The sequence below is a fragment of the Callithrix jacchus genome, chromosome 4 (genome assembly GCF_049354715.1).
Source record: "Callithrix jacchus isolate 240 chromosome 4, calJac240_pri, whole genome shotgun sequence".
Classification (NCBI taxonomy): domain Eukaryota; kingdom Metazoa; phylum Chordata; class Mammalia; order Primates; family Cebidae; genus Callithrix; species Callithrix jacchus.
The window spans coordinates 133,926,768-133,949,130 of NC_133505.1; the positions used below are offsets into that span (position 1 = coordinate 133,926,768).

Sequence of the window (22,363 nt, forward strand, 5' to 3'; positions counted from 1 at the left end):
AACAACAAAATTGAGCAAAAAATAGGCCATTTAAAGTTACCCAGGCAGAGGGAAAAAAAAAAAGAGTAAAGAAAATCTATGAGACTTAAGGGTCACCATCAAGTGAACTCATTAATGCACTATGGAAGCTCCAGAAGGGGCAGAAAAAGAGAAAGGTGCAAACAAACATAATGACAGAAAACTTTCCAAATCTGAAAAGGGAACTAAACATCCAGGTACATGAAAGCCAAGAAATTCTAAATAGATTAAGTACAAAGAGATCTTCACCAAGACAGATTGCAATTAAATTTTCAAAAGTCAAAGACAAAGAAATGCAAAAGCTGCAAGAGAAAAGCAAATTCTATAACGCTGTTAGCAGATTGCTCGACAGAGACCTTGCAGGCCAAGAGAGAATGGCCTGCAAGGTGCTAAAAGTAGAAAAGCTGCCAATCAAGCATACTATACCTGGCAAGGCTGTCCTTCAGAAATTAAGGACAAATAAGAAGTTTCCCAGGCATACAAAAGGAGTTCTTACCCCTAGACCTGCTTTACCTGAAATGTTAAAAGAAGTTCTTCAAGTTGAAAGGGCCCTAACAAACAACATGAAAACATACGGAAGTATAAAACTCACTGTAAAAGTAAGAATATAGTTAAATTCAGAATACCCTAATTCTGCAATGGTGATGCATAAATCACTTTTAACTCTAGTGTAAAAAGAAAAGTAATTGTAATTATAACAAATTGTTCATGGAAACACAATATATAAAAGTTGTAAATTGTGACACCAGTAGCATAAAATGTAGGAGAAATTAAAGTATTGACTTTTGTAAGTGGTAAAAGTTAAATTGTTAGAGCTTAAAATAGACTTATAACTATGAACTTTTATGTAAGTCTCATGATAACCCCAAAGAAAAATAAAATACCTAGAAATACAACTTAAAAGGGATGTGAAGGACCTCTTCAAGGAGAACTACAAATCACTGTTCAATGAAATAAGAGCATGGAATGTTTATTCCATGCTCCTGGATAGGAAGAATCTATATTGTGAAAATGGCCATAATGCCTAATTTATAGATTCAGTGCTATCCTTATCAGGCTATTATTGACTTTCTTCACAGAATTAGAAAAAACTACTTTAAATCACATATGGAACCAAAAAAGAGCCCTCATAGCCAAGACAATTCTAAGCAAAAAGAACAAAGCTGGAGGCAATATGCTACATGACTTCAAACCATACAACAAGGCCACAGTAACCAAAACAGATATATAGAGCAATGGAACAGAACAGAGGCCTCAGAAATCATACCACACATCTACAACCATCTAATCTTTGACAAACCTGACAAAAACAAGCAATGGGGAAATGATTCCCTATGTAATAAATGGTGTTGGGAAAACTGGCTAGTTATATGCAGAAAACTGAAACTGGGTCCTTCCTTACACCTTGTACAAAAATTAACTCCAGATGGATTAAAGACTTAAACATAAGACCTAAAACCATAAAAATCCTAGAAGGAAACCTAGGCAATATTATTTAGGTCATAGGCATGGGCAAAGACTTCCTGACTAAAACATCAAAAGCAATGGCAACAGAAGCCAAAATTGACAAATAGAATCTAATCAAACTAAAGAGCTTCTGCACAGCAAAAGAAACTATCATCAGAGTGAATAAGCAACCTACAGAATGGGAGAAGATTTTTGCAGTCTATCCATCTGACAAAGGGCTAATATCCAGAATCTACAAAGGCCTTAAATATACAAGAAAAAACAATTCCATCAAAAAGTGGGTGAAGGATATTAACAGATACTTCTCAAAAGAAGACATTTATGCAGCCAACAAACATGAAAAAAAGCTTATCATCACTGGTCATTAGAGAAATGCAAATCAAAACCACAATGAGATACTATCTCTTGCCAGTTAGAATGGCAATCATTAAAAAGTCAGGAAACAACAGATGCTGGAGAGGATATGGAGAAATAGGAATGCTTTTACACTGTTGGTGAGAATGTAAATTAGTTCAACCATTGTGGAAGACGGTGTGGCAATTCCTCAAGGATCTAGAACTAGAAATACCATTTGACCCAGCAGTCTGATTACTGGGTATATACCCAAAAGATTATAAATCATTTTATAAAGACACATGTAAGCATATGTTTATTGCAGCACTGTTCACAATAGCAAAGACTTGGAACCAACCCAAATGCCCATCAATGATTGACTGGATAAAGAAAATGTGGCACATATACACCATGGAATACTATGCAAGTATAAAAATGGATGAGTTCCTTTGCAGGAACATAGATGAAGCTGGAAACCATCATTCTCAGCAAACTAACACAGGAACAGAAAACTAAACACCACATGTTCTTACTCATATGTGGGTGTTGAACAATGAGAACACATGGACACAAGGAAGGGAACACCACACAACGGGGCCTGTTACGGGGTTGGGGGCTAGGGGAGGGATAGCATTAGAATTACCTAATGTAGATGATGGGTTGATGGGTGCAGCAAACCACCATGGCACATGTATACCTGTGTACAAACCTGACATTCTGCACATGTATGCCAGAATTTAAAGTATAATTTTTAAAAAAAAAAAGGAAGATTTTTTTTTTTGTATTTTTAGTAGAGATGGGGTTTCACCATGTTGGCCAAGCTGGTCTTGAACTCCTGACCTGGTGATCCACCCACCTCAGCCTCCAAAAGTGTTGGGATTACAGGCGTGAGCCACTGTGCCCGGCAAAAGGAATATCTGAAACAACCTATCTTGATATCACATGAAACTAGAAAAAGAAGAGGCTAAGCCTAAAGTTACAGGAGAAAGAAAATAATACATATCAGAGCAGAAATAAAGGAAATGGAGATAATAAACATAATAGAAAAATCAAAGAAACAATTGGTTTTTTGAAAAGATAAGCAAAAATTGACAAACCTTTAGCTAAAGTAAGAAAAAATGAGAGAAGACTCAAAATTATAAATGAAAGAGAAAGCATAACTGATATAGAAATATAAAGGATCTCCTTCCTTTCGCTGCTGCTGCCGCAGCCATGAGTATGCTCAGGCTTCAGAAGAGGCTCGCCTCTAGTGTCCTCCGCTGTGGCAAGAAGAAGGTCTGGTTGGACACGAATGAGACCAATGAAATCGCCAATGCTAACTCGCGTCAGCAGATCCGGAAGCTGATCAAAGATGGGCTGATCATCTGAAAGCCTGTGACGGTCCATTCCCGGGCTCCCTGCCGGAAAAACACCTTGGCCCACCGGAAGGGCAGACACATGGGCATAGGTAAGTGTAAGGGTACAGCCAATGCCCGAATGCCAGAGAAGGTCACGTGGATGAGGAGAATGAGGATTCTGCGCCGGCTGCTCAGAAGATACTGGGAATCTAAGAAAATTGATCGCCACATGTATCACAGCCTGTACCTGAAGGTGAAGGGGAATGTGTTCAAAAACAAGCAGATTCTCATGGAACACATCCACAAGCTGAAGGCAGACAAGGCCCGCAAGAAGCTCCTGGCTGACCAGGCTGAGGCCCGCAGGTCTAAGACCAAGGAAGCACGAAAGCGCCGTGAAGAGCGCCTCCAGGCCAAAAAGGAGGAGATCATCAAAACTGTCCAAGGAGGAAGAGACCAAGAAATAAAAGCTCCCCCTTTGTCTGTTAAAAAAAAAGAAATATAAAGGATCCTAAGAGACTAATGTAAACAATTATACAACAATATGTTGGGTAGCCTGGAAGAAATAGATAAATTCTTAGAAATATACAAATCTACCAAGATTAAATCATGAAGAAAGAGAACTTTTGGACAGAACAATAATGAATGAGAGATTGAATTTATAATCAAAAAGCTACCAACAAAGGAAAACCCAGGACAAGATGGCTTCACTTGTCAATTCTACCAAACATTTAAAGAAGAATTAATGCTAATTTCTCTTAGTCTTTAAAAAAATTAATGAGAAGACAAGACTTACAAACTTATTTTATGAGGCTTACATTGATACAAAAGCCAGGGAAGGAAGAAAAGTATAAGCCAATGTTCCTGATATTGTCTCAACAAATTAGGTATGGAAGGTGTCTTGATTTGTTTTCTCATGCTTATAGCAGAAACTGAAACTGCATAATTTATGAAGAAAAGAAATTTATTTCTCACAGTTACAGAGGCTGAGAAGTCCAAGGTCGGGGGTTGTATCTGGTGAGTGTCTTCTTGCTGATAGGAACTCTGTAGTTAACCAACACTGGACATCACATGGTAAGGTGCTGAAGATGCTAGCTCAGGTCTCTCCCTTTTCTTATGAAGCCACCGGTCCTACTCCCATGATAATCCATTGACTCATTAATTTATCAATGGATTAGTCTATTCATAAGGTCTCTGCCCTATCTTTTAGTACTTCCACAGTGAGGATTAAATTTCATCATGAGTTTTGGAAGGAAAAAATATTCAACCATAGCAGAAGGAGTATATCTCAACATAATAAAGACCATATGTGACAAGTTTGCAGCTAATATGTCAAATAGTGAAAAACTGACCATTTTTCTTCTAAGATCAGGAACAAGATAAGAATGCCTACTCTTGTGTCCCTTCTATTCAATATAATACAGGAAGTCTTAGCCACAGCAATTGGGTTGGGGGGGTGGTGAAGACAAGAAGATTGGAAGGTAAGATGTAAAATTGTCTCTTTGCAGATAACATAATCAGAAAATCCTAACAACTCCACCAAATAACTGTTAGAACTAACACAAATTCATTAAAGTTACAGGATAAAAATTAACATACAAAAATCAGTTGCATTTTTATACACTAACAAAGAGCTATCAGCAAAAAGAAATTAACAACACATCCCTTTTGCAATAGCATCAGAAAGAATAAAATACTTAGGAATAAGTTTAACCAAGGAGATTAAAGATCTATACACTGAAAACTATAAAACATTGATGGATGATGTTGAACAAGACACAAATAAATGGAAACATTTCATTTTCATGGATTGGAGATATGTTGCTATTGTTAAAATGTTCATACTACCCAGGGTAATCTGGAGATTCAGTACAGTTCGTATCAAAATTCCAACGGCATTTTTTCACAAAAATAGAAAAAGCAAATCTAAAATTTGTATGGAAAAAACACAAAACCTCAAATAGCTAAAACAATCAGAGGCAAAAAGAAATAAAGCAAGAGGCATCACAGTACTTTATTTCAGAATGTACTACAAAGCTAACATAATCGCAGCATGATGCTGATATAATAATGCTCATGTAAACCAATACAACAGAATTGAGAGCCCAGAAATAAATCTATACATTTATGGTCAATTGGCCTTTGACAAAGATACCAAAAAGACACAATGGGGAAAGGGCACTCTTTAATAAATGGTGTTGGGACAACTAGATAACCACATATAGAAAATAAAATTGGACCCTTATCTCATACCATATCCAAAATTCAACTTAATATGGATTAAATGCTTAAATGTAAGACATGAAACTGTAAAACTATGAGAAAAAAATAGAAAAAGAAAGTCTTCGTGATATGGATGTGGGCTGTGGTTTTTTAAAAAAATATGACCCCAAAACAGGCAACAAAAGCAAAAGTAGACAGGTGAGATTGCATCAAAATGAAAGCATCTATCTAAACAATAAAGGCTCAGTAGAGTGAATAGGCTTAATATTCTAGTATATCGAACCTCGCCACTGCTGCTGCTATCACCACCCAGAAACTGCTAAGTCTCCGTCCATCCACAGCCACCACCCACTCTGGAAACAGAACATCCAGTCATCGATAAAAATGATGTCGTTCAGAAGCCCAAACTGGCTGAGCAATCTGAGTGTTACAATGACATGGCAGCCTGCATTAAGTCTGTAACTGAGCAAGTAGCTGAATTATCCACTGAGGCGAGAAACCACCTCTCAGTTGCTCATAAAAATGTTGTAGGAGCCTGTAGTTCATCTTGGAGGGTCATCTCAAGTATTGAACAAAAGATGGAAGGTGCTGAGAAAAAAACAGCAGATGGTTCAAGAATACAGAGAGAAAACTGTGATGGAGCTAAGGGATAACCTGCAGTGAGGTACTGTCTCTTTGGGAAAAGTTATTGATCCCCAGTGCTTCACAAGCGGAGAGCAAAGTCTTCTATTTGAAAATGAAAGGAGATTACTACCATTACATGGCTGAGGTTGCTGCTGGTGATTACAAGAAAAGGTGTGTGGATCAGTCACAACAAGCATACCAAGAAGCTTTTGAAATCAGCAAAGAGGAAATGCAACCAACACATCCTATTAGACTGGGTCTGGTCTTTATCCTCTCTGTGTTCTATTATGAGATTCTGAACTCCCCAGATAAAGCCTGCTCTCTTGCAAAAACAGCTTTTGATGTAGCCATTACTGAACTTGATAGATTAAGTGAAGAGTCATACAAAGACAGCACACTAATAATGCAATTACTGAGAGACAACTTGACATTGTGGACATTGGATATCCAAGGAGACTAAGCTAAAGCAGTAGAAGGAGGGGAAAATTAACTGGCCTTCCAACTTTTGTCTGCCTCATTCTAAAATTTACACAGTAGACCATTTGTCATCCATGCTGTCCCACAAATAGCTTTTTGTTTACAATTTATGACAGGTTTATGTTACTTCTATTTGAATGTCTATATTTTCCATGTGGTTGTTATGTTTAATATTAGGGGAGTAGAGCCAGTAAACATTCAGGGAGTTATGTGTTTTCATCTTGAAGTGGTCAATATGGGGATGTGGAATTTTTATAAAAGTTATAAATGTTTGGCACAGTACTTTTGGTACATTGTTGCTTCACAAAGGCCAGTGTTAAAACTGTTTCCATGTCTAAGCAAAGAAAACTGCCTAAATATTGATTTGTCTTGGTGGGGAATAAAAGGAATCATTGGTTACAGTCAGAGATGTAGTAAGATTTGTAAGGTACTTTAAGGTTTGGAGCACTTACTAGACTGTGGTAGAAACAGATATCCCATAGATACCATGTATTAAACCATGTATTGCTGTGGAATAGTCCATCTCAATGTGCACACCTTTGACTACAGCTGCAGAAGTGTTCCTTTAGACAAAGTCGTGATCCATTTTACTCTGAATAAGGGCAGAAACAGTTCACATTCCATTGTTTGTAAAGTTACCTTCTTTTAGCTTTCATTATTTTTGCTACGATTATTTTATTTGCACTTAAATGTTTTAGACAAGCTAAGAACATATGTAAAAGTAAAGATATAGTAAAAATAAATCACCTGATTGTCATTACTTCAGGTATATCAAGCACAGAAGTAAAACAAACAAACTAAAAAAACCATGTATTTTACTTAAAAAATTTTTTTTGCTTTTGTGGTTTTTTTCTTTTGGTACTTGCCTAATATGCATGTGCTGTAAAATAGTTAACAGAGAAATAACTTGAGATGATAGCTAGCTTTTTTTAATGTCTTATGAAATTTTCATAAATAATTCAAGCATAATTGTTAAGAGCATGTGTATTAAGTTCACGTAAGTGGAATAAAAGTTCTATGAATGGACTTTTCAACTACTTTCTCTACATCTTTTCATGAAAATTAGTCTTCATTCTGAAACTTCTCTAAAGGAAATTGTACATTTTTTGAAATTTATCCCTTCTCCCTCTTGGCAGCTAATGGGCTTTTACCAAGTTTAAACATAAAGTTTATCATAACAAAAATACTACTAATATAACTACTGTTTCCAAACCACATTCTACGACCCCATGTCCTCCTCCCCACCCTGAAAAAAATGAGTTTCTACTTTTTCTGGGAGAGAAGAAGGTTGATTGGGAAAAAAGTAATATGTTCCATTTAAATTTTGGCATATGACATTTTCTAACTTAGGAAGCCACCATGTTCTTGGCTCATCATGACATTGAGTAGCATTAACTGTAAGTTTTATGCTTCAAAATCACTTTTTGGTTTTTAATAATTTCTTGATATTCTTATAGGCTGCCTTTGATTTTGACCGTTTATTCTTTCTATTTGTCAGTTGGCACAAGATTACCTTCCTCTTTTAGCCTTCTGTCTTGTCACCAGTCGTTCCTACTCGGTGGCCATGTACTTTGAAAAAGGTCACATGGTCTTTCTGGATACACTCAGTGTCTAAGATGCCCTGCTTCCTTTGCTTGATCCCACAAACGATTTCCCGCATCCTACTTACTGCAGCAAATCTCTTCTTAGTTTATGATATTGTGTTTATTTCCCTTTAAAACTCTGCCTATCCCGAATGGTCTATCATTGCCTGCCTTTCAAATTCTTCCTCTTTCTCTTCCTCTATTCTCTAAATAATGATCCGGCTAAGTTATACCCAAAGCTCATTTTACAAAATATTTCCTCAGTACTTTGTAGAAAACACCAAATAAAAATGCCATTTTAAAAGAGGTATTTTTTTTCTACACCTCTTTGCAATGTAAACTACTTTTCTACACCTTTTTAGAGTGTAAGCTCCTTAAGAGCAGCGACAATGTTTTTTGTATGTTCTACTGTGCCTAGTACACTGTAAATGCCCAATAAATACTGATGATAGGAGGTGTTTGATAATAAGGGTGAGAAACTGAAATCTCTTCCACCCCAAAAATTCTAGTATATAAGGAAATCAAATAATAGGAAGAAAGCAGTAACCTGAATCTAAAATGAGCTAAGGTCTTGAAAAGACATTTCTCTAAAGAAAGCATACAAATGGCCAACATGTATATGGAAAAATGCTCAACATTTGCTATTTATCAGTGAAATGAAAATCGAAACCATAAGAAACTATCATCCCATACCTATTAGAATGGCTATCATCAAAAACACAAAAAATAACAAGTATTGGCAAAGATGTGGAGAAAAGGAAACCCTTATACACTGTTGTTGGGAGTATAAATTAGAACAGCCATATTAAAAACAATATATGGAAGTTCATGAAAAAAATAAAAATAGAATGATCATCTGATCCAGCATCTTCTGAGTTTTAAAAGCCTGTAGTATATATACAAAAGGAAATAAAATTTATTTTCTTTATGAAAAGGAAATAAAATCAGTATGTCAAAGAGATATGTGCACCTTCATGTGCATTATAGCATCATTCACAATAAGATATGGAATCAACGTAAGTGTCTATTGAGGGATCAATGGCTAAAGAAAATGTGATATATATGTGCAACAGAATACTATTTAGGCTTAAGTAATAAGAAAATCTTATTATTTTCAACAACATGAAGAAAATTGGCAACATTATGCTCAGTGAAATAATCCTGGCAGAGAAAGACAATACTGTATAATATCACTTACATGTAGAATCCAAAAAAGTTCAACTTATAGAAGCAGAGAGTAAAATAGTAGTTGCCAGCGGTTAGGGTGGGGGTGAGGTGGAAGAAAATGTAAAGATGTTGATTTAAAGGTACAATGTTTCAATTAGGATGAATAAGTTCTGGGGATCTATTGTACAGCAGGGTGACCATAGTTAATAATGTATTGCATACTTAAAAATTGCTAAGAGAGTAGATTTCAAATGCTGTCACCACAAAAAAGATAAATATATGAGGTGCTAAATAAGTTGATTACTTTGATTTAATGATTTCATAATATATACATATATTAAAACATCACATTGTACACCATAAATGTATATAATTTTTGACAACTAGAGCTTAAGAAGCTGGAGGGGAAAAAAAGACAAATAATGAAATGAATGAAAACGAAAACCCAGCACAAAACAATTGTGGGATAAGGCTAAAACAATGCTTAAAGGGAGAGTTTATAGCTGTAAATACCAATAAAAGAAAGGAAAAAGTCTCCAATCAATAATAAGACCTCCAATTTTAAGACACTGAAAATAAACAAATAAACTAAATCTAAAGCAACCAGAAGAAAGGAAATAAATAAGATTAGGATATGATAAGGGTTTGGCTCCATATTCCCACTAAAATTTCATCTTGAATTGTAATCCCCACATGTCAAGAGAGGGACCTGATGGGAGGTGATTCGATCATGGAGGTGGTTTCTCCCATGCTGTTCTTGTGATCATGAGGGAGTTCTCACAAGATCTGATGATTTTTAGTGACAGTTTCTTCTGCACTGGCCAGGTCTCTCCTGCCACCTTGGGAAGAAGGTGCCTGCTTCCCCTTCACCTTTCTCCATGATCATAAGTTTCCTGAGGCCTCCAAAGCCATGCAGAACTGTGAGTCAATTAAACCTCTTTTTCTTCATAAATTACCCAGTCTCGGGTAATATCTTTATAGCAGTGTGAAAATGGACTAATACAGAGAATGGGTACTATGTTGAAGTGACTTTAGAACTTGATAACAGGCAGAGGTTGGAATAGTTTGGAGGGCGCAGAAGAAGACAAAGATGCAGGAAAGTTTAGAACTTCTTTGAGACTTGTTAAATGGTTTTGACCAAATGCTGACAGTGATATAGACAAAAGTCCAGGCTGAGGTGGTTTTGTTATTGGAAAGGGGTCCTGATCCAGACCCCAAGAGAGGGTTCTTGGATCTTGCTCAAGCAAGAATTCAGGGTTAGTCCACAGAGCAAAGTAAAAACACTTTTTTTAAAAAAAAATTTTTATTTTTTTCAGACAGTCTCTCACAGTCGCCTGTGTGGGAGTGCAATGGCATAATCTCGGCTCACTGCAACTGCTGCCTCCCTAGTTCACGCAGTTCTTCACCTCAGCCTCCTGAGTAGCTGGGATTATAGGCGCAAGCCACCATGCCTAGCTAATTTTTTGTATTTTTGGTAGAGATGGGATTTCACTATGTTTCCCAGGCTGGTTTCAAACTCCTGACCTCGTGATCCACCTGCCTAGGCCTCCCAAAGTGCTAGGATGACAGGTGTGAGCCACTGCACCTGGCCAAAAACACTTTTATTAAGAAAGTAAAGTGGTGAAAGGACAGCTACTCCATAGACAGAGTAGGATGTTCCTGAAAGTAAGAGGAAGAACACTTCCACCCTAGGTACAATGCTTGTATATACATAAGATAAAAATAGCTCTTGGAGAGATGTGCTCTGCCCCAAGGGTTTGTGATAAAGGATTAATTTTCCTTATTACTATATTTTTCAAGAATCAATATTATTATCTTTAAAGCAAAATTAGGAATGCCTTTGTTCTCCAGATATCAGGATATCTGGACACTCTCAAGTCTGGTTCTGTTTCAGTAAACGTCATAAATTTGTTCCCTTAACCATAAACATGTAGAGGCTAAGAATGCCTAATTTTCTAGAGATCCAGCCCAGCAAGTCTCAGCCTCATTTTCCTAGCCCTCACTCAAAATGGAGTCCCTTTGCTCAAAAGCCTCATCTGGAGGTGAGAAACTTTTTGGGAAATGGAGCAAAGGTCACTTATACTATGCTTTAGCAAAGGTACAGGCAGCATTTTGCCCCTGCCCTAGAGATCTGTGGAACTTTGAACTTGAGAGAGATTATTTGGAGTATCTAGCAGAAGAAATTTCTAAGCACCAAGGCATTCAAGAGGTGGCCTGACTGATTCTGAAAGCATTCTGCTATATGCACTAACAAAGAGATGATTCAAAATTGGAACTTATGTTTAAAAGGGAAGCAGAGGTTTATTCCATAGGATAGGGTATGTTAAAGTTGTTAAGAAAAAGGGCCACTTAAGAGATACTAAGTGAAATTTAGAAGACGATGAGAGGATAAAACTTATTACTAGGCCGGGCATGGTGGCTCACACCTGTAATTTCAGCACTTTGGGAGGCCAAGGCAGGCAGATCACCTGAGATCAGGAGTTCAAGACCAGCCTGGCCAACATGGTGAAACCCTGTCTTTAAAAAACAAACAAACAAAAAAAACTGATTACTATGCTTGGAAACGCTTGGTAATACAAGATAAAAATAAATACAACACACCCAAATGCAGGATGATAGTTTGTGTAACAAACAGAGATATCATTTGTAAGATTGCTTATGCCCATATAGAGGGGGATATGGTAGTCTGTGCCACATATGCACACACAGACTGCCAAAATAAGGTGTGAACATTGGCCTGACAAATTATGCTGCAGCATATTGTACTGGCCTGCTGCACTGAAGCCTTCTTAATAGGCTTGGCATGGACAAGATCTATGAAGGCCAAGTGGAGGTGACTGGTGATGAATACAATGTGGAGAGCATTGATGGTCAGCCAGGTGCTTTTACCTGCTATTTCAATGTGGGCCTTGCCAGAACTACCACTGGCAATAAAGTTTTTGGCACCCTGAAGGGAGCTGTGGATGGAGTCTCGTCTATTCCTCATAGTACTATATTATTTCCTGGTTATGATTCTGAAAGCAAGGAACTAAAAGCAAAAGTACACTGGAAGCACATCATGGGCCAGCCAGAATGTTGCAGATAACATGCACCACTTAATGGAAGATGGGGATGCTTACAAGAAACAGTTCTCTCAATTCATAAAGAAAACTCCCTAATTTAGAAGCTTTAAAGGAGAATTATTTCACCCCTGCATAGTGTCAACTTTTATGTGGTGTGGCTGGTCTCGTGTCTAATTAAACTCTTTCTTTACTGCAATGCCATGGTCTTTCTTTGTGCAGGAGGCAGTAAGAACCCCTTGGGCAATTACATTAGTATTTCTTATAAGATGGGATCACTAACAATTCTGTCAATTTTTGTTTGTCTGGGATTGTCCTTGTTTCAGCTTCATTGTGCTGCTTTTAAAATGTTCTTATTTTCTTTGACTTTCAATACTTGATGTTTCTACGTATAGTGCTCCGTGTTTTTCCTACTCGGAGCTTGTTAAATCTCTTGGATATATACATCATTTTTCCTCAGATTTGGGAAACTTTGGTTATTGTTTCTTTGAATAGTTTTTTTCCTTCTGAATTTCTCTACTCTTCTTCTAGTAATCCCATTATATGTATGTTGGTGAGTTGATTAGTGTCAAACATTCCTCAGAGACTCTTTTTATTTTTCTTTATTCTTTTGTTCTTTCTGCTTTTTGAATATTATTCTCTGTTAGCCTGTCTTCATGCTTCATGTTTGCTTATTTCTTCTTCTGCTAGTTCAAATCTGTGGTTGAACCCTATAGTGATTTTTAAATTTTGATTACACTACTTTCAACTTCAGAATTTCTATTTGGTCCTTTTTTTTTTTTGAGACAGAGTTTTGCTCTTGTTTCCCAGGCCGGAATGCCATGGCTTGATCTTGGCTCACTGCAAATCTCTGCCTCCTGAAGGGTTCAAGTGATTCTCCTGCCTCAGCCACCTGAGTAGCTGGGATTACAGGCATGTGCCACTACACCTGGCTAATTTTGTGCTTCTAGAAGAGACGGGGTTTAAAGTTTTTGTCTGCTATGGTCAAAGTCTAGGCCCCCTCAAAGGAAGTTTCTATTGCCTGCTTGATTTTTTTTCCCTGTGTGTGTGTCTGTGTCTGTGTCTGTGTGTGTCTGTGTATGGGTCACACATTTTTGTTGCTTTCCATGTCTCTTTTTCTTTTGAAAACTAAACATTTAAATAATATATTGTAGCAATTGTGGATATAACTGTCCCACATTCCATGGTGTTTGTTATTATTTTCATGTTTTATTATGTAGCTTCTGATGGTATTACTTTAGTGGGAAGCCTTTCATGTTGCTCAGAGGGTACAACCTTGGGCATAGGAACCTTCACCTGAGATGAGAGCAGCTTTAGCAGTGCTCTCTTTGACTCTTTCTTTCCTTTATCACACCTAGATGTTAGCCTTCTTTAATTGGTGACTGATTGCCTTTTTATAGTTAAGGTGCCTTTGGGCATAAATTGTTCCACATTTTGACACAGTTAACTATTGTCCTTATTTTAGAGGTCCTTTCTGTATGGCTTCCATCATTTGTTCTTTTTAGCAAACTTGTTGGCCAACTTTTTAAATTGTTGCATTCACCATCTTTCAACACCTCAGTTTAAAGAACACCCTTAGGCTTGAACTTTCTTAGACTTGGTTCAGATAAAACTAGTTCCCTTTGCGGAGAAATGTGAAACTGTTCTGAAGGCCAACTTCTTTTCCTGAGAGAAAAATCTGTGAGCCATGGGGCTTAAGGTAGGGACTTTGCTATGAATGACACCCTTCCTTTAAAAAGAGAGTTCAGGATGGAGGCAGCACCATCTGGTCACCTGGCTTTCCTCACAAAAGTGGAATATCTACCCTACTAATGAGCTGTGGTAAAGCATTAAGGTTCCGGTCTTCTCAGCCAGCCACACCTATGGTAGAGATTCTGCACTAAGCGGGCTGAATGGAAGAAGGGAGCCTCTGACCTCTTAAACAGCGGATAAATTTTGCCTCTGTGAAACATAGCTGGAGTATTTGAAAAATGCTGGAAATTGGCCAGGCGTGGTGGCTCATGCCTATAATCCTAGCACTTTGGGAGGCCAAGGCAGGTGGATCAAGAGGTCAGGAGTTCAAAACTCAGCCTGGCCAAGATGTTGAAAGCCCATCTCTACTAGAAATACAAAATACAGGTGTGGTGGCAGGTGCCTATAATCGCAGCTACTCAGGAGTCTGAGGCAGGAGAATCGCTTTAACCTGGGGGCCAGAGGTTGCATTGAGCTGAGATTGCGACACTGCACTCTAGCCTAAGCAACAGAGTGAGATTCCATCTCAAAAAAAAAAGGAAAAGAAAAGAAAAATGCTGGAAATCTACCACTTGCCTGACAGCTATGGGAAGAAGGAACCCTTGTCCTTAGCTGCTTGTCTGGAGTGAAATTTCTCACATGCTGAGTTGGAAGAAGGAAGAGAAGGAGCAGGTCGTGATTCAAATGATCCAGATTCCCAGATTCTCAGTGTTTTTACTTAGTAGATTTTCTTGTGTCCTTTTTTGTTTGTTTGTTTGTTTGTTTGTTTGTTTTTTGAGACAGGGTCTCACTCTGTTGTCCAGGCTGGATTGCAGTGTCATCCCCCTGTCTCAGCCTTCGAAGTAGCTGGGATTACAGGTGCACACAACTATATCCAGCTTTTTTTTTTTTTTTTTTTTTTGAGACTGGAGTGCAGTGGCACAATCTCTGCTCACTGAAACCTCCGCCTCCCAGGTTCAAGCGATTCCTCTGCCTCAGCCTCCCGAGTAGCTTAGATTACAGGCGAATACCATCACACTTGTCTAAGTTTTTTGTATTTTTAGTAGTGAGGAAGGAGACCCTTAATCCTCTTCAACCTTCTACATTGCATCTCAAAAGGAGAAGTTAGAAGTCAGTCAGAGGAGGGACCAGATGGAGCCACCAGCCAGGTTAAGGATAAGACCCCTCCTGCTAACCACAATCTTATCTATAGATCACGAATATGGTATGGAGGAATCTTTCTGGAAGGCATTGTTTTCACTTAAATGCAATGAAACCCACACCTAAATCATGTACACACATCTACTTCATGGAGCAAGACACTTTCACATGTAATTTCTAGAGTTGTAAGCCCAGGACCCTTGCACATGTAATTTCTAGAGTTGTAAGCCTTTAAAAGGACAAGGATTTTTTTTTTGTTGTGGTGGTTCAGCTGTTAGGCATCAGTGCCACACAGGTCCTGGCCAAATAAATCACCACTTCCTTCCCAGTTCAGTGTTCGAGAAGTTTATTTTGCAATCTTTCCTGCTTCAGTAGAGGTGGGGGTTTCACCATATTGGCCAGGCTGGTCTTGAACTCCTAACCTCATGATCTGCCCACCTCAGCCTCCCAAAGTGCGAGGGTTGCAAGTATGAGCCACTGAGACCAGCCTAGCTTTTTAATTTAATCTAATTTTATTATGTAAGGTTTTCTGTTTTTGATTTTAAGTTTTCTTTCTTTTCTCTTTCTTTTTCTTCCTTTCTTCTTCTTCTTTTTTTTTTTTTTTAATTTTTATTGGATTTTAGGTTTTGGGGTACATGAGCAGAGCATGCAAGACCGTTGTGTAGGTACGCACATGGTAGTGTGCTTTGCTTTGCTTCTCCCCTTCACCCACATTTGGCATTTCTCCCCAGGCTATCCCTCCCCACCTCCCCCTCCCACTGGCCCTCCCCTTTTTCCCCCAATAGACCCCAGTGTTTAGTACTCCCCTTTCTGTGTCCATGTGTTCTCATTTTTCATCACCCGCCTATGAGTGAGAATATGCGGTGTTTCATTTTCTGTTCTTGTGTCAGTTTGCTGAGGATGATGTTCTCCAGATTCATCCATGTCCCTACAAACAACACAAACTCATCATTTCTGATTGCTGCATAATATTCCATGGTGTATATGTGCCACATTTTTCCAATCCAGTCTATTATCAATGTGCATTTGGGTTGATTCCAGGTCTTTGCTATTGTAAACGGTGCTGCAATGAACATTCGTGTACATGTGTCCTTAAAATTAACTCCAGATGGATTAAAGACTTAAACATAAGACCTGGCATAATAAAAACCCTAGAAGGAAATCTAGGCAAAACTATCCAGGACATAGGAGTAGGCAAGGACTTCATGAACAAAACACCAAAAGCATTGGCAACAAAAGCCAAAATAGACAAATGGGACCTAATGAAACTCCACAGCTTCTGCACAGCAAAAGAAACAGTCACTAGAGTGAATCGGCAACCAACAGAATGGGAAAAAATTTTTGCAGTTTACCCATCTGACAAAGGGCTGATATCCAGAATTCACAAAGAACTCAAACAGATTTACAGGAAAAAAACAAACAAGCCCATACAAAAGTGGGCAAAGGATGTGAACAGACACTTTATGAAAGAAGACATATATGAGGCCAACAATCATATGAAAAAATGCTCATCGTCACTGGTCATCAGAGAGATGCAAATCAAAACCACACTGAGATACCATCTCACGCCAGTTAGAATGGCGATCATTAAAAAATCTGGAGACAACAGATGCTGGAGAGGATGTGGAGAAAAAGGAACACTTTTACACTGTTGGTGGGAGTGTAAATTAGTTCAACCATTGTGGAAGACAGTGTGGCGATTCCTCAAGGCCTTAGAAATAGAAATTCCATTTGACCCAGTAATCCCATTACTGGGTATATATCCAAAAGACTATAAATCGTTCTTTTTTTTTTTTTTTTTTTTTTTTTAAGAAAAAGGGTTCCACTCTCATCCAGGCTGAAGTGCAGTGCCAATGAACATGGTTCAATGTAGCCCCAAACTCCTTGGCTCAAGCAATTCTCCCACGTCAGCCTCCCAAGTAGCTGAGACTATAGGTATATGCCACTACATCTGGCTAATTTTTTTTTTTAAAAACGTAGAGATGGGGTCTGGCTATTTTGCCCAGGGTGGTCTTGAACTCCGTGACAAATGATCCTGTTTTGGCCTCCCAAAGCCCTGGGATTACAGGTGTGAGCCACTATGCGTTGCCTAGATTTTCTTGAATAAATAATTACTGTGTGCATGTATACCTATTTCCATATATGTCAAATGGCTATGGTTTTATAAAAATATATGTTTTAATTGTGCTTATGTGACTGGGGAAATAGGCCTTGTTCTGCCATCCCAGCAGTGGACTGCTGAAATGTGTTACTTTTAAGAAAGTCGCTTTAATTAAGGGGGAAAAGAAGAGTACAAAAGATTAAGGTCTCAAAGGATAGCAATAAAGTGAAGGCAAAGGCCATAGACTATTTGATTAAATATTTTGATGCAAGGTGTGGAAGAAAAATACATATTCGGAACCCCAGATCACTAAGCCAAAGGGAGAAGTCTAGCTGAGAACCCTTGCCTACCATTTTATTCCTAAATAAGATACCTACAAAAATTAAAAAACAAAACAAAACGACATACCTCCCTCATCTGCTCACAAGGGGATTCTTTGTGGACCACAAGATCTTTACCCTAAAACAGTTCTGTTGAATTTTGCCCTGGCAATGTAAATTGATGGCTTATCTTCAGAGGTGGGGGCAAAGGACAGACAGAGCTCAAATTCATCCCTCTGCTCACCTGAGACAAACGCATATCTGATTGCTTCCTCCGCCCTATTGTTTATGTAAAAATCTAGATTCACTGAGTCAGACTAAGGCGTAAGTAACTATTCCTCTACCACCCCTCCCCCCACATGTACATTGTGTATTCAGTGTAAGGCTGATCAAAGTCTCCAAAAGAATGCAATCTTTTGTCTTTTATCTACCTATAACCTGAAACATGCCCCACCCCACAGCCTCCCACTTCAAGTTGTCCTGCCTTTCCAGTCCAAAGCAATGTACATCTTACATATATTGATTGATGTCTCATGTCTTCCTAAAATGTATCGTGAAAGGAAAATATCTTGGGTCCCCAAAATAACTAAGGAAAACTCAGGCTGGAAATTGCTTAGACAAACCTGCCTGCCATTCTATTCAAAGTCACCCCTCTGTTCACTGAGATAGGTGCATATCTGATTGCCTCCTTTGGAAAGGCTAATCAGAAACTCAAAAGAATGTAAGAACGTTTGTGTATCACCTATCTGTGACCTGGAAGCTCTCTCCCCTCTTTGAGTCTTTCTCCTTTGCTTCAAATTGTCCCACCTTTCCAGACCAAGCCAATTTGTACTTCTTACATATGTTGATTGATGTCTCATGTCTCCCTAAAATGTATAAAACCAAGCTGTGCCCTGACCATTTTGGACACATGCTGTCAGGACTTCCTGAGGCTGTGTCATGGGCGAGTCCTCAACCTTGGCAAAATAAACTTTATAAATTAACTGAGACCTGTCTCAGATTTTCTGGGTTCATAATTTTTTTTTTTAAATTTTTTATTGGATTTTAGGTTTTGGGGTACATGAGCAGAGCGTGCAAGACCGTTGCGTAGGTACGCACATGGCAGTGTGCTTTGCTTTGCTTCTCCCCTTCACCCACATTTGGCATTTCTCCCCAGGCTATCCCTCCCCATCTCCCCCTCCCACTGGCCCTCCCCTTTTCCCCCCAATAGACCCCAGTGTTTAGTACTCCCCTTTCTGTGTCCATGTGTTCTCATTTTTCATCACCCGCCTATGAGTGAGAATATGCGGTGTTTCATTTTCTGTTCTTGTGTCAGTTTGCTGAGGATGATGTTCTCCAGATTCATCCATGTCCCTACAAACGACACAAACTCATCATTCTGATTGCTGCATAATATTCCATGGTGTATATGGGCCGCATTTTTCCAATCCAGTCTATTATCAATGGGCATTTGGGTTGATTCCAGGTCTTTGCTATTGTAAACAGTGCTGCAATGAACATTCGTGTACATGTGTCCTTATAGTAGAACGATTTATTCCTGTAAATCTGTTTGAGTTCTTTGTAAATTCTGGATATCAGCCCTTTGTCAGATGGGTAAACTGAAAAAATTTTTTCCCATTCTGTTGGTTGCCGATTCACTCTAGTGACTGTTTCTTTTGCCGTGCAGAAGCTGTGGAGTTTCATTAGGTCCCATTTGTCTATTTTGGCTTTTGTTGCCAATGCTTTTGGTATTTTGTTCATGAAGTCCTTGCCTACTCCTATGTCCTGGATAGTTTTGCCTAGATTTCCTTCTAGGGTTTTTATCGTGCCAGGTCTTATGTTTAAGTCTTTAATCCATCTGGAGTTAATTTTAGTGTAAGGTGTCAGGAAGGGGTCCAGTTTCTGCTTTCTGCACATGGCTAGCCAGTTTTCTCAACACCATTTGTTAAACAGGGAATCCTTTCCCCATTGCTTGTTTTTGTCAGGTTTATCAAAGATTGTATAGTTGTAGATATGTTGTGTTGCCTCCGGTGTCTCTGTTTTATTCCATTGGTCTATTTCTCTGTTTTGGTACCAGTATCATGCTGTTTTGATTACTGTAGCCTTGTAGTATAGTTTGAAATCCAGTAGTGTGATGCCCCCCCGCTGTGTTCTTTTTGCTTAGAATTGACTTGGCTATGTGGGCTCTCTTTTGGTTCCATATGAAGTTCATGGTGGTTTTTTCCAGTTCTGTGAAGAAAGTCAATGGTAGCTTGATGGGGATAGCGTTGATTCTGTAAATTACTTTGGGCAGTATAGCCATTTTCACGATATTAATTCTTCCTAACCATGAACATGGAATGTTTCTCCATCTGTTTGTGTCCTCTCTGATTTCATTGAGCAGTGGATTGTAGTTCTCCTTGAAGAGGTCCCTTACGTTCCTTGTGAGTTGTATTCCAAGGTATTTTATTCTTTTTGTAGCAATTGTGAATGGCAGTTTGTTCTTGATTTGGCTTTCTTTAAGTCTGTTATTGGTGTAGACGAATGCTTGTGATTTTTGCACATTGATTTTATATCCTGAGACTTTGCTGAAGCTGCTTATCAGTTTCAGGAGTTATTGGGCTGAGGCGATGGGGTCTTCTAGGTATACTATCATGTCGTCTGCAAATGAAATGAAGACAGAAATAAAGAAGTTCTTCAAAACCAATGAGAAAGAAGACACAACATGCCAGAACCTCTGGGACACATTTAAAGCAGTCTCTAGAGGAAAGTATATAGCAATAAGTGCCCATATGAGGAGAATGGAGAGATCCAAAATTGACACCCTATCATCAAAATTGAAAGAGCTAGAGGAGCAAGATCAAAAAAACTCAAAACCCAGCAGAAGACAAAAAATAACTAAGATCAGAGCTGAACTGAAGGAGATTGAGACACGAAAAACCCTTCAAAAAATCAATAAATCCAAGAGCTGGTTTTTTGAAAAGATCAACAAAATAGACAGACCACTAGCCAGATTGATTAAAAAGAAAAGAGAGAACAACCAAATAGATGCAATAAAAAATGATAAAGGGGAAATCACCACAGACTCCACAGAAATTCAAACCATCATCAGAGAATATTACAAACAACTCTATGCACATAAACTAGTAAACCTGGAAGAAATGGATAAATTCCTGGACTCCTGTGTCCTCCCAAGCCTAAACCAGGAGGAAGCTGAAACTATGAATAGACCAATAACAAGGTCAGAAGTCGAGGCAGCAATTAAGAGCCTACCACTCAAAAAAAGCCCAGGTCCAGACGGATTCACAGCCGAATTCTACCAGACACACAAAGAAGAGCTGGTACCATTCCTTCTAAAACTATTTCAAACAATCCAAAAAGAGGGAATCCTTCCCAAATCATTTTACGAGACCAACATCATTCTGATACCAAAACCCAGCAGAGACCCAACAAGAAAAGAAAACTTCAGGCCAATATCCATGATGAACATAGATGCAAAAATCTTCAATAAAATATTGACAAGCCGATTGCAACAGCAAATCAAAAAACTTATTCATCATGATCAAGTAGGATTCATGCCGGGGATGCAAGGCTGGTTCAACATACGCAAGTCTATCAACGTAATTCACCACATAAACAGAACCAAAAACAAAAACCACATGATTATCTCAATTGACGCAGAGAAGGCATTTGACAAAATTCAACAGCCCTTTATGCTAAAAACCCTCAATAAACTCGGTATCAATGGAACGTATCTCAAAGTAATAAAAGCTATTTATGACAAACCAATAGCCAATATCATACTGAATGGGAAAAAACTGGAAGCATTCCCTTTGAAATCTGGGTTCATATTTATGAGCTGCATTCTGAAGTAATCAGTGGCGTGCATTATTTAAAAGGGGAGGAAAGTTTGAAAATATCACTTTTTAAAGGATGTTAAAGAGTGAAGCTAATAAAAAATATATATAACAGAACCTATTCCTAACTTATGTAATATTTCCATTATTGAAAATTCTGTACTAACAAAACTTCCTCTAGAGTTTCAACATATCAGATTTTTATATCCTATTCTCTTCCAGAACTAATAAAATAAATAAACTCAAAATACCTTTCTTGAAATGAGGACAGAGACAAGCCAGAAATTGTCTTTGAATGAGAACACACACTTTATAGGGCCAATAAATTTCTGGACACTTTACCGTGACTGAATAAGGAACAGAGTCACTAACTATAGTGTGGGTAGAGAGTATTACAAATTTTAGCAATGCTGCAGCTATTTCCATGACCAAGAATATAATGCCTCAGATCCCCTCACATACAGAATAATTGGTAGGACAAGTGTGTACTACACTGGAGCGACTGCATGCCCGCAGATGAGGTGGAAACTTCACAGCAATAGATTAAGGGCAATTCAGCATAATCCACAGACAACCTATTCACCTTCCTGCCTCCCAAAGCTTATAGTTTCTCATTCGTGATTACCCTGTGACAAAGCCCAAGGCTACACCTGTGTCATGTCAAGAGTTGTCTGTGTGGATGTGTAATATTCCATCAAATATATAGCTATCTTGCCTACATAATGTCAAGCCAATAGGTATTTTTCCCTTCATTTATCACATAAAGTTTTTCTCATTTGAATGATTGGGATCATTTAAATATGGTTCAGTTCTTATTCAGAAATTTTTAAAACCTCCCTACAGTTTAGATTACCAGCTTGGTATCACGGCCTTGCTATAAATAACGAGTGTATCAGTTACCTTGCTGCCTCCCTCACAAGAGGCGGAAGACAAACTCCTACCCCTTCTCTCTAGAGGAGACTCATGTTTTG

At 38.3% G+C, this 22,363-nt stretch overlaps 1 long non-coding RNA gene and 2 pseudogenes across 2 annotated transcripts in view; all 3 read left to right on the forward strand.

Annotated features, from left to right (window-relative positions):
* The window catches only part of LOC144582202 (uncharacterized), a 62,077-nt gene that overhangs the window by 10,204 nt on the left and 29,510 nt on the right, over positions 1-22,363 (forward strand). The window contains exon 2 of the long non-coding RNA XR_013534537.1: positions 10,052-10,146. This is a non-coding gene — a long non-coding RNA (uncharacterized LOC144582202). The remainder of the gene's footprint in view (positions 1-10,051; positions 10,147-22,363) is intronic.
* On the forward strand, positions 2,997-3,652 carry LOC100392043 (large ribosomal subunit protein eL19 pseudogene; annotated as a pseudogene). The gene has a single exon (XR_013534536.1). The product of XR_013534536.1 is annotated as a large ribosomal subunit protein eL19 pseudogene (transcript).
* On the forward strand, positions 5,691-6,603 carry LOC144582201 (14-3-3 protein zeta/delta pseudogene; annotated as a pseudogene).